We start from the raw sequence: 8,918 nt of genomic DNA on the forward strand, positions 1-8,918 counted from the left end.
CCGTCTGAATACAGAAAGTAAAATGCTTCCATATTTCAAATACATTTGTGCTGTAGGCTGTTGAAGGTTCCTTTTTAACTGGCAATTTGCCTGCCCTGGCTCTGTCTAGGAGGCAGCTTGGAAAATTAATTAATTACTATGTATTGTTGGTTTTTTGTGTGTGTATACCTGATCAAAGTTGTTTTTGATAAATAATTATTATAAAATAAAAAATAAATTCGATACTGGTAGAAATAATGACTGTTAGTCTTGCCAGATACTTCGGAAATAACGTAAGACTACAGACAATTGTCCTAAAGAGCTTTTGTGGTGAAGAGCCCCAGAGAACACCTGCGTGTTTTCGCTGTTCTGGTGGAAAGTGTAGTTTTAGCAATCTATTTTTCACTTATCCAGAAACTTATAATTAGACATCTGAGCATATAAATATTTTAATCATGTACCAGTAGGGAAAAATATCAAAATTAGAATATGAAAGTGAAAATGTGAGTAATTATCTCTTCAGAGGAAAAGTTACTGCAGTTGATTTATATTATTGTTTATTTTCTGATTTGCCTTTCTTATGCCATATTTAAAAAATGCAGACTAGGAATTTACAGTAATTAGGGTTTCTAGACTTCATTTTTGAAAATGTAAAAGCAAAGCAATCCACCCATCTACAGAACACCCTGCATCCCCCTGAAGAGAACATTATTTTTATGTTGTCACTAAGGTGTGTTTCCCATCTAGTAAAAACCAATAAAAATTGGGAAGCAAAATCCAAATATATGGTGCTTTGATACAAAATAGAATTGGAGAAATGGGGGGAAGTAACCAATACAATACAGGTCTCCGTTGTAGAGGTAAGAGAATTTCATAGTCTTTGTGGAAGCCAGGTAATTAACTATTAACCGTACTACCTACCAAAATTATGGCAACAAGTTCAGGGTTTTGCAAGGATAAATGAATCTCAGTTTATACCTATACATCTTACCATACATATTGCTGTGCCCATTTCAGGCTCACAAATGCAGTTCTTATTGATGTACAAAGAATAAAACAACAAAATATCCTAAACAAAGAGGCTTTTTGTCAGTGTAGTATGAGGTGGTAAAAATAAGCTAGGTCACTCTTTGGCTCTCACATTTATTTAGATCTTATCTATCTAAATTTAGATAGATGAGCTTATGTATTATAGAAAAATACATCCTCATAGAAATAATACATATTTTTGCACATTTAATAAAGTACATATTTAAGATGCTTTGGTGATTCATGGGTGACGACCTTCTAGAAACCTCTGACCTCTAGGTTAATGGGAGTGTGTGCATGCGTGTGAGAAAGAACATGGAAAAGAGAGTCTTCTAAGAGTGACAGACAGGTTTGACATTCTTACCTTCACAGTCTCTTTTAAGTGTTTTTCATGTATTAATTCAATACTGTTGTGAAGTGGAATAATTACAATCTCAATTTTGCGTTGATGAACCTGAGGTGAGGTAGCATGTCCAGGATCATACCAGCCAGTAGGTGGAAAAGCAGGCATGGGCCGTGCTCCCTGGCTCCACAGCCACTCCCCTTCACCTGCCTCTTGCAGAAATAGTGTTGACAAAGGGAAATGGACGTTCAAAAAAGGGACACACTCCTTTAAACACAGCAGCATTTGCACTGAGCTTTGGAATGATTTGATAGATACAATAGGGAAGAGTGCTCTCCAGGAAGCAGGAAGATAGCCTGCCTTTTAAAAAATTCTCACTCAAAGACATGTTCACCAATTCTAGAGACAGGGGAAAGCAGAGAGAGAGAGAGAAACATTAATTGATTGCCTCCCTCGTGCACCTTGACTGGGGGGCAACCCTACAACCCAGGCTTATGCCCTGAACAGGAATTAAATCTGCAAACTTTTGGTGTCTACGGAATGATTCTCCAACCAACTGAGCCAACTGGCAAGGCTAACTTGCCATTTTGAGGAACCAACCACTGATAACTTCATTCGTTTTGACTAAACCATAAGTAGGTGAGAAACACAGCTAAACACGAAGCTACAAAGTAGAGTGGAGGTCAGACTGCAGAAAATCCCACCTTCATTTGACAAACACAATTAAAACAGTCTAAACAGAATTGAACAGTCAATAGGAATGTGTACTGAAGTACTTCTATGCTATCCCTACAGCACCAAAATACTTGACATTTACAGGTTATTCTTGAATGACCACATCTCAGTATAAATGGAGTATGATCGAAGACCACTTTCATTTTTTTCCTGATGGCGATTTAGCGTTCTTGTGCCTTATATTTAGTCTTTAGTATCCAATTGAAAAATAGTCTACCATTTGCCACAGTCTACCACAAACACCACTCAACTCTAAATGGCCCTGGGGCTATGTTTCCAGGCCAAGTTAGTTCAGTGATACTCTACTGGTCCAGGAGATGTTAAAATATCGTAACGTGCGCATCATTTGGAAGGAAGATTCTTGATTCCTCATAGTAGAGTCCTGGAAAGAAACAGAGAGGGAAATTAAACCTGAGGTCCCAGTTCTTAACACAAAAGGGCACAGTGCAGTAGAAGTGTTGTTTGGTTACTCCAGACACTCTCATGCATCTGTAATCCAGATCCCATGATGGTAAAGTGACAGGGTTGGTTGTTTTTCTGGGCCTAAGTGCGCTTGTGTGACCCATGGCTGCTGGATGCTATTCAGAGGATGCTCCTGTGACCATGAAGATCAAGAGCTATTTCTTCTTACATGTGAAAAAATGTGCTAACGGAACCCAGGGCCTGCATTTGTCTTTGTGCTTCATTCTCTTTCAGTGTCACAGTGGGAAGCTCACCCCTGGCCATGCACAGCAGACATGCTGTGGGTTACAAGAGAGCAAGACCATGGTGGATCAGCAGTACAGAAAAAGAGCCAAGCTCATGCTCTCCTGAAGCTGGGTGGCTCATGTGCTCTTTTTACAGCAAAAAAAGAGATCTGATGCAAACATGGCATGTACACAAATTAAAGTTTCATATATCAGCTCAAGATTGCTGATTTGATGGACATAAAAAAGTTAAAAACAAAACTGCATAATCAAAGTTCCAGCTTGGAAACTTGGCTTCACCACTTGATTGCTTTGAGACTTTGGGCAAGCCACTACTTCAGTTTTCTGTACCTTAGTGTTATCATCTGTAAAATGGAAAGAATAATAATGAAAACTCAGGTCATAAGGTTGGTGTGCATCTTAGTACTCAGAATAGAAGGAATTCTTGTAACCTTTAACTATATTACTTTTTAAGCACCTGCCATGTGTCAGGCTCTAGTACAGTTGATACTTGAAAAGTAAAATATTGAGACAGGCCTTCTTGTCATAGATGGGGCAGGAGGCAGAGGTAGAAAAGTATCAGAAGAGAAATGTAAGAGGGACTGACATGACATACATGGTGCATTACACATCATTACCCAATCAAGGGAGAAAGCAAGGATAGTTTGATCCTGGAATGGCTTCAGGAGAGGGTCACATTGAGAAAGATCTTGAAGAATGGGAGATTTAGAAATGAATGCAGCTATTTTCTCTTGAATTTCAAGGCTGTGTGATCCAAACTTGCAGCTGAAAGACAGCACTGTCAGGGACAATGTCTGAAGCTGAAGATCAAGTGTGTGAATACTGGAAAAAGGAGATAAGTCAAGAATTTAGAGTGCAAAGATTAGTTTCCATCCTGTGTCCAATGATAGGGAGGTGTGAAGTACCAGAGCCAATGGGAATTGTGAACAATTCCCTAGGGAGACTTGAGGTTTGGCTTAGCCTTTTGCACAAACTCCCTATTTAGCATGTGTGGAACTCAAACTAGAAAGTGATGGCAGGCAGGTGCAAGCAAGTGAGAAGGTATGTCAAGGGGCCGAGTGAGGAATGGTAATAATTTTAGATTGGATAGTGACAGTGGGAATGGAAAAAATAACAAAAGTAACATTGTATAATATTACTTTATCAATCATATTGGTAATAATGATTAAGGTATTATAACACTGACTGCCTGTATTGTGCAAATATTACAAAGTACTTATGTTTCCTTGGGTAACTGCTTGCACACATGTCTGATTTCAGTTTTATATTCCTGCTGTTACATCATAGCTTGTCCCTTACAGCTAACTTATTGAATATTGCTTTGCACCTGGCACTATTCTAAGCCCTTCACATACATCTACAAACTTATTGATTCCTTCCTATAGCTCCACATAGAAAGAGCACATGGATGAGAGACAAGCAGCTACTAGGAACTTCAAGAAATCTGGCTAAGTATATTTTAATAACTGTAAATATAGAGGCAGGACTCAGTAGGTTGGCTTTATCACTTCTATACATACATCTAGACAGAGACTTATGGTGTTTACTTCAATATTGTCTAATTATTCAGTTCTTCAAATAGACTTTAAATAAATTAAGTAAATGGCTGCATAAATTTTTCAAGCATTAGAACTGTTATCATGTAGCATAACCAAATCTAGGTGTGATATGATCTGTTCTTATCAGTGTTTGTCATCCAAGAAATCTGATAACAGTCCTAATTCTCACATCCCATAAGTGGAAATTTTGAGTTAGTGAGGTTGCACTAGGGCCTCAGGATCTGCATGGTAACAAGTCCTCTGGTTATTTTTTTGCAGTTTGAGAACCTGGATAGGCTGCTTAGATCCTGACCTTCTCGGTCTTCTCTGTAGACAGTAGATACAGAGAAACAGTGTTATGACTGAAAAACAAAAGAGCAAGAAAAGTTTGAGGTAAAAAGGCAAGTCAGCATTTTTAATGTTCTACTATGTGAGAGATATGAACAGACACCTAATCATTGCTATTCATTGCGCTCACTCACGTTGAGGCCCCGAATGCCTTCATTTAAGGACCTTTCTCAATCTGTCCTTTCATTGGCAATTTGCAGGGCAAATGTGTTTGCTCTGCCTTCTCTTTCCACGTCTCATTTACGAGACCCTGAATTTTTACTTCTTCATTTTCATATCATTGTTCCAACTAGACACACAGATTTGCCACAGTCATTTGTCCTTGCATTGCAGAATATGGGACAGTTTCCCATATGGGTGCCACTGCATGTTTCTTATGTTCCGCCTCGTGGCACTATCACACGCTTTCAGGTCCATGGTGGCTGCTCGCCTGCAGATCCTGCTCACCTGCAGGCAGGAGCACTGAAACCTAATTCGACTCTTAATTCCCAGCCTCGTTCTTCACCCCCCAGTGTACAGGGCGCTCCTCAGACTCAGACTCTACACCACCCCTTCCCTGAGGTGGGAAACTGCTCCAAGGAGAGGCAGACAAAGGTCAGATCTTAGAAAGGAAGTGATAGTCCTTTGAAAATTGCAAGGGTCAGTTCAATAATTACCCAGCTCAAGTGAGCCGTGGCCCAGGCCCCCCAGTTGCAAAACACGCCACAGGCTCTTTTGTAATGACTCAGGGTCTCACGTGGGCATGCTGGCTGTTTCCCTGATGCCTATGGCCGCCGTCTCCCAGCCCTACGACATGCCTGTCAATCCTGCAAGTTTATTAATAGAGATTAATCAATAAAGATACACATGGGGTTCTTTGGTGCAGCGGGCAAGGTCAACCAACTCTCAGCCTCTTACTCAGTCCCTGATCTTTAATTGATGTCCCCTGCCCCAAAGGTGCATCTGCTAAAGAGGCAACATAGGAAAAATAGAGTCCTGCAGTAAAGCCTGCCTCTTTCCCCTGAGTTTATGAGGGAGGACCAAGAAGGGGACTCAGCGAGGAGGTGTGGCTATTCTGGGTGGCAACTGCATCTATCTGCCTTCTGGGATAGGAAGACACCCTGGAAAAGGATACACTTCCATTGTGGTTTTTACTGAGTCTGTGCTTGTTCAGTTTCATCTACTGGGTGCTCATTTCCCTCCTTCCTTCCAAATGTACCCATAGGTCTGGCTTTAAAGGGTTACAATGTATATATTTTAAGTTAACCCAAGATATTGCAATCGTATTTAATTAAAATTATTTTATTATAAAATGGGGGGTTATCTCTCAGAGGTGCGCATGATTAACATTTGAAACATTCCCTTTTAATCTCTAATGCCTACTTCAATGTGAGCAGCTTAGACCTGCAGTCATTGTGGGCACCTATTTTTCTCTGGTGCACTCTCCTTATGCTGAAGTTTCTCCGTCACAGCACACTCAGACAGAGACTAGGGGCTCTGCTGAGATTGCTGACGGTATCCCCGAGTCTTTCTTTCAGTGTAACTGCTGGGTCGAAATACATAAACATGCTAAAGCACTTACTGCAGAGTGTCAAAGTACTGCACAGAAAATTTGGGCCAAATTTAAAATTCTGAGAAAATGCTGAAGGGTTGGCCCAGGGCATCATGGACCTACCTGCTGTACATTAATGAATCAGTCAAAGCTTCTCTAACTTGTGTTTTATCTGATACAATAATATCGAAAAATAATTTCATAGCTTTGGCCGGTATTTTTACTACTATATTTTCATGCTCATCTTCTTGGTTCATTCATATATAGTAGACATTATGTACTAAGGATGATATTAATAACCTGACATGTGGCTTATATTTTTTCTCCATTTAGAGTGTTGCTGATACCATTACCTTTTAATTCTTCTATTGCTAAATGTGCTTAAAATGTGGTATTCCTCAGATCAGGTAAAGAAAATAATTTTAAAAATCTGTGCAGTAATTCTTTACTCTATTTGAAGAATATGTTTTAAAGAATATAATTTCAGTTTCTGTCTTTTTCCCCCAGGTACTTATCTCTGGACATGATTTTTCACACACGGCTTCCTCACTGCATAAGTTGCATTTTTGGCCAAGCTGAGCCACATTCCAGTCCGCCTCAGGGAGCCTGTTCTTTTCTACCCACTGTCTGCACTTGGGTTAGTTTTATTCAACAGACAATGTCATCTGAGACCATGAACGACAAAGCACCACTTGTCACTCTTAGTTTTAAACATTTTCTTACCAACGCTGGTCTGTATATGTTACCAGTAAGGTTTAGAACTTTTCCTGTCCTGGTAGAAAAACAATAACAAAAAAAAATAAAAACCACCTGATTTTGAACATGAGCTGGGTACTGACTCCTCTAAACTTGTGCAGGGGTGGTAGATAGCAGCTATCATTTCTGGAACACTCTGTGTGTGGTAAGTACCAAAGTAGCTGTGATTTATGTCCATTGTTTTTATATATACTATAGTACCAAAACTTTTTAAATTGAGTATTAGATTATTCCATTTCCCCCACTAGATTTGATTATTCAATATGCAGTATCATTTTTAATAGTCACCATAAAATTTAAATATCTATCTGTTAATACTGCCTGCAGCAAGTTAGTACTTTTATACATCCCAAACCACAAAAACACCTGAGAGCAATTTAACTCTATCTCAGAGTACTGCCTTTCCTATTCTTCTTGTTATATATTTTATTTCCCTGTGTTATAAGCTTCCGAGATGCTGTTATTTTTGTTTTAAACAGACTATATCTGTTCTAATTAGAGCTTTTCTTTTCAATAATCTCACTCTTTCTCCAATTCTCTTCTTTTTTCTGTTACCATTGCCCCTGTCCCTGAAGTTCCTGTCATATTTTCAATAGTATGAAATCCAAGAGAAACAAACACTCTCAGCTATTATTTATCTAAAAACATCTTCTTTTGTTCAATTTAAATCAATGTATTCACTGAGTGTAAAATTTCAGAGTTTTACATGGTCATTCTTTGTCTTTTCTTTGTTTGAAGTTAACAGATACTCCTTCCTCACCCAGTTACTTTAATAATTCTCTTTCAGTTTTGATTTTAAATTGTTTGACAGAGATGCAATTAATTGCTATTTTCTTTACATCTTGTTTTGAATTTGCCGAGTGTTTTAAAGTCATGAGTCAATGAGTCCTTTTAAAGTCCTTTTTTGTTGGGAAAATTCTGGTTTATCGTTTCTTTGGCGTTACTTCTGTTCCATTCTCTCACTCACAGGCCTATTCATCTTTCTCATGCCCTATTCTGCTCTCTCCATTGTTTCTTTTCTTTGTATTTCAGTTTAGACAATACACTTTGATTTATTTTCAACTTTATAAATTCTCACTTTTGCTTTAACTTTGAAATTAAGTCATTTTCTAAAATATTAGGTTTTGTAGTCTGTACTTCTCAAGCGCTTTGATTACATTTTCTCACTCTTGTTTAGCCACTTGTTCATATAGTCATAAAGATTGTGAAATCTTTAATAATGGTATTTGATTTAGCTCTTAATCTACTTCTATTGACTATTTTACCTCTTGTTTTCTGCCACTTTTTCTTGCTTTTTGTATTTTTTTAAACATGTACTGGAGTTAGTACATGGCATATACACTAAAGGCTCTGGATTATGTTATTTTCCTCTAAAGAGTGTTGAATTTTGTCCTGATCTTGTCTTCTAAATCTGACTTACTATCATGGACTATTTTTATATGTATGGTGACAGCTTTATTGTGACTTCTCCATTAACTTGTAAATTCAATATGGGTTAATTGATTTTTAATAAATCAGGATGAAATCACTTTCTAGCTGTGAATTGCCAAGTTCACTGCTTGGCCATCAGTGTCCAAATGAGAAGCAGGATAGAGAGCAGCGGCAGGGCCATCTTCTTATGTATTTTGCCTTCATCAGGGAGAAAGCTTTTCTCAGAAGCCCAAGCCTAAGTCCTCTTACATTTCTGGCCACGAATTTAGTTCTTGAACTAATCACTGTCAAAGGGAAAAGGAGAATCAGAAATCATCTTTCAGAGAAAGGTACATGGTCACCTAAAAAAGATCAGTTTCAGTAAAGAAAGGAATAGATAGTGGGTTGCCAACCAGCAATCTGCCAAAAACCTTATGCCTAGTAGCCACATGTACCCTGACAAATTAGTATTTGTTTGCTAGAGCCGCTGTAACAAAAAAGTACAGACGGGGCAGCTTAAACTACAGAAATTTATTTTCTCA

The sequence above is a fragment of the Sturnira hondurensis genome, unplaced genomic scaffold (assembly GCF_014824575.4).
Source record: "Sturnira hondurensis isolate 20B ecotype Veracruz unplaced genomic scaffold, ASM1482457v3 Scaffold0014384, whole genome shotgun sequence".
Taxonomy (NCBI): Eukaryota; Metazoa; Chordata; class Mammalia; order Chiroptera; family Phyllostomidae; genus Sturnira; species Sturnira hondurensis.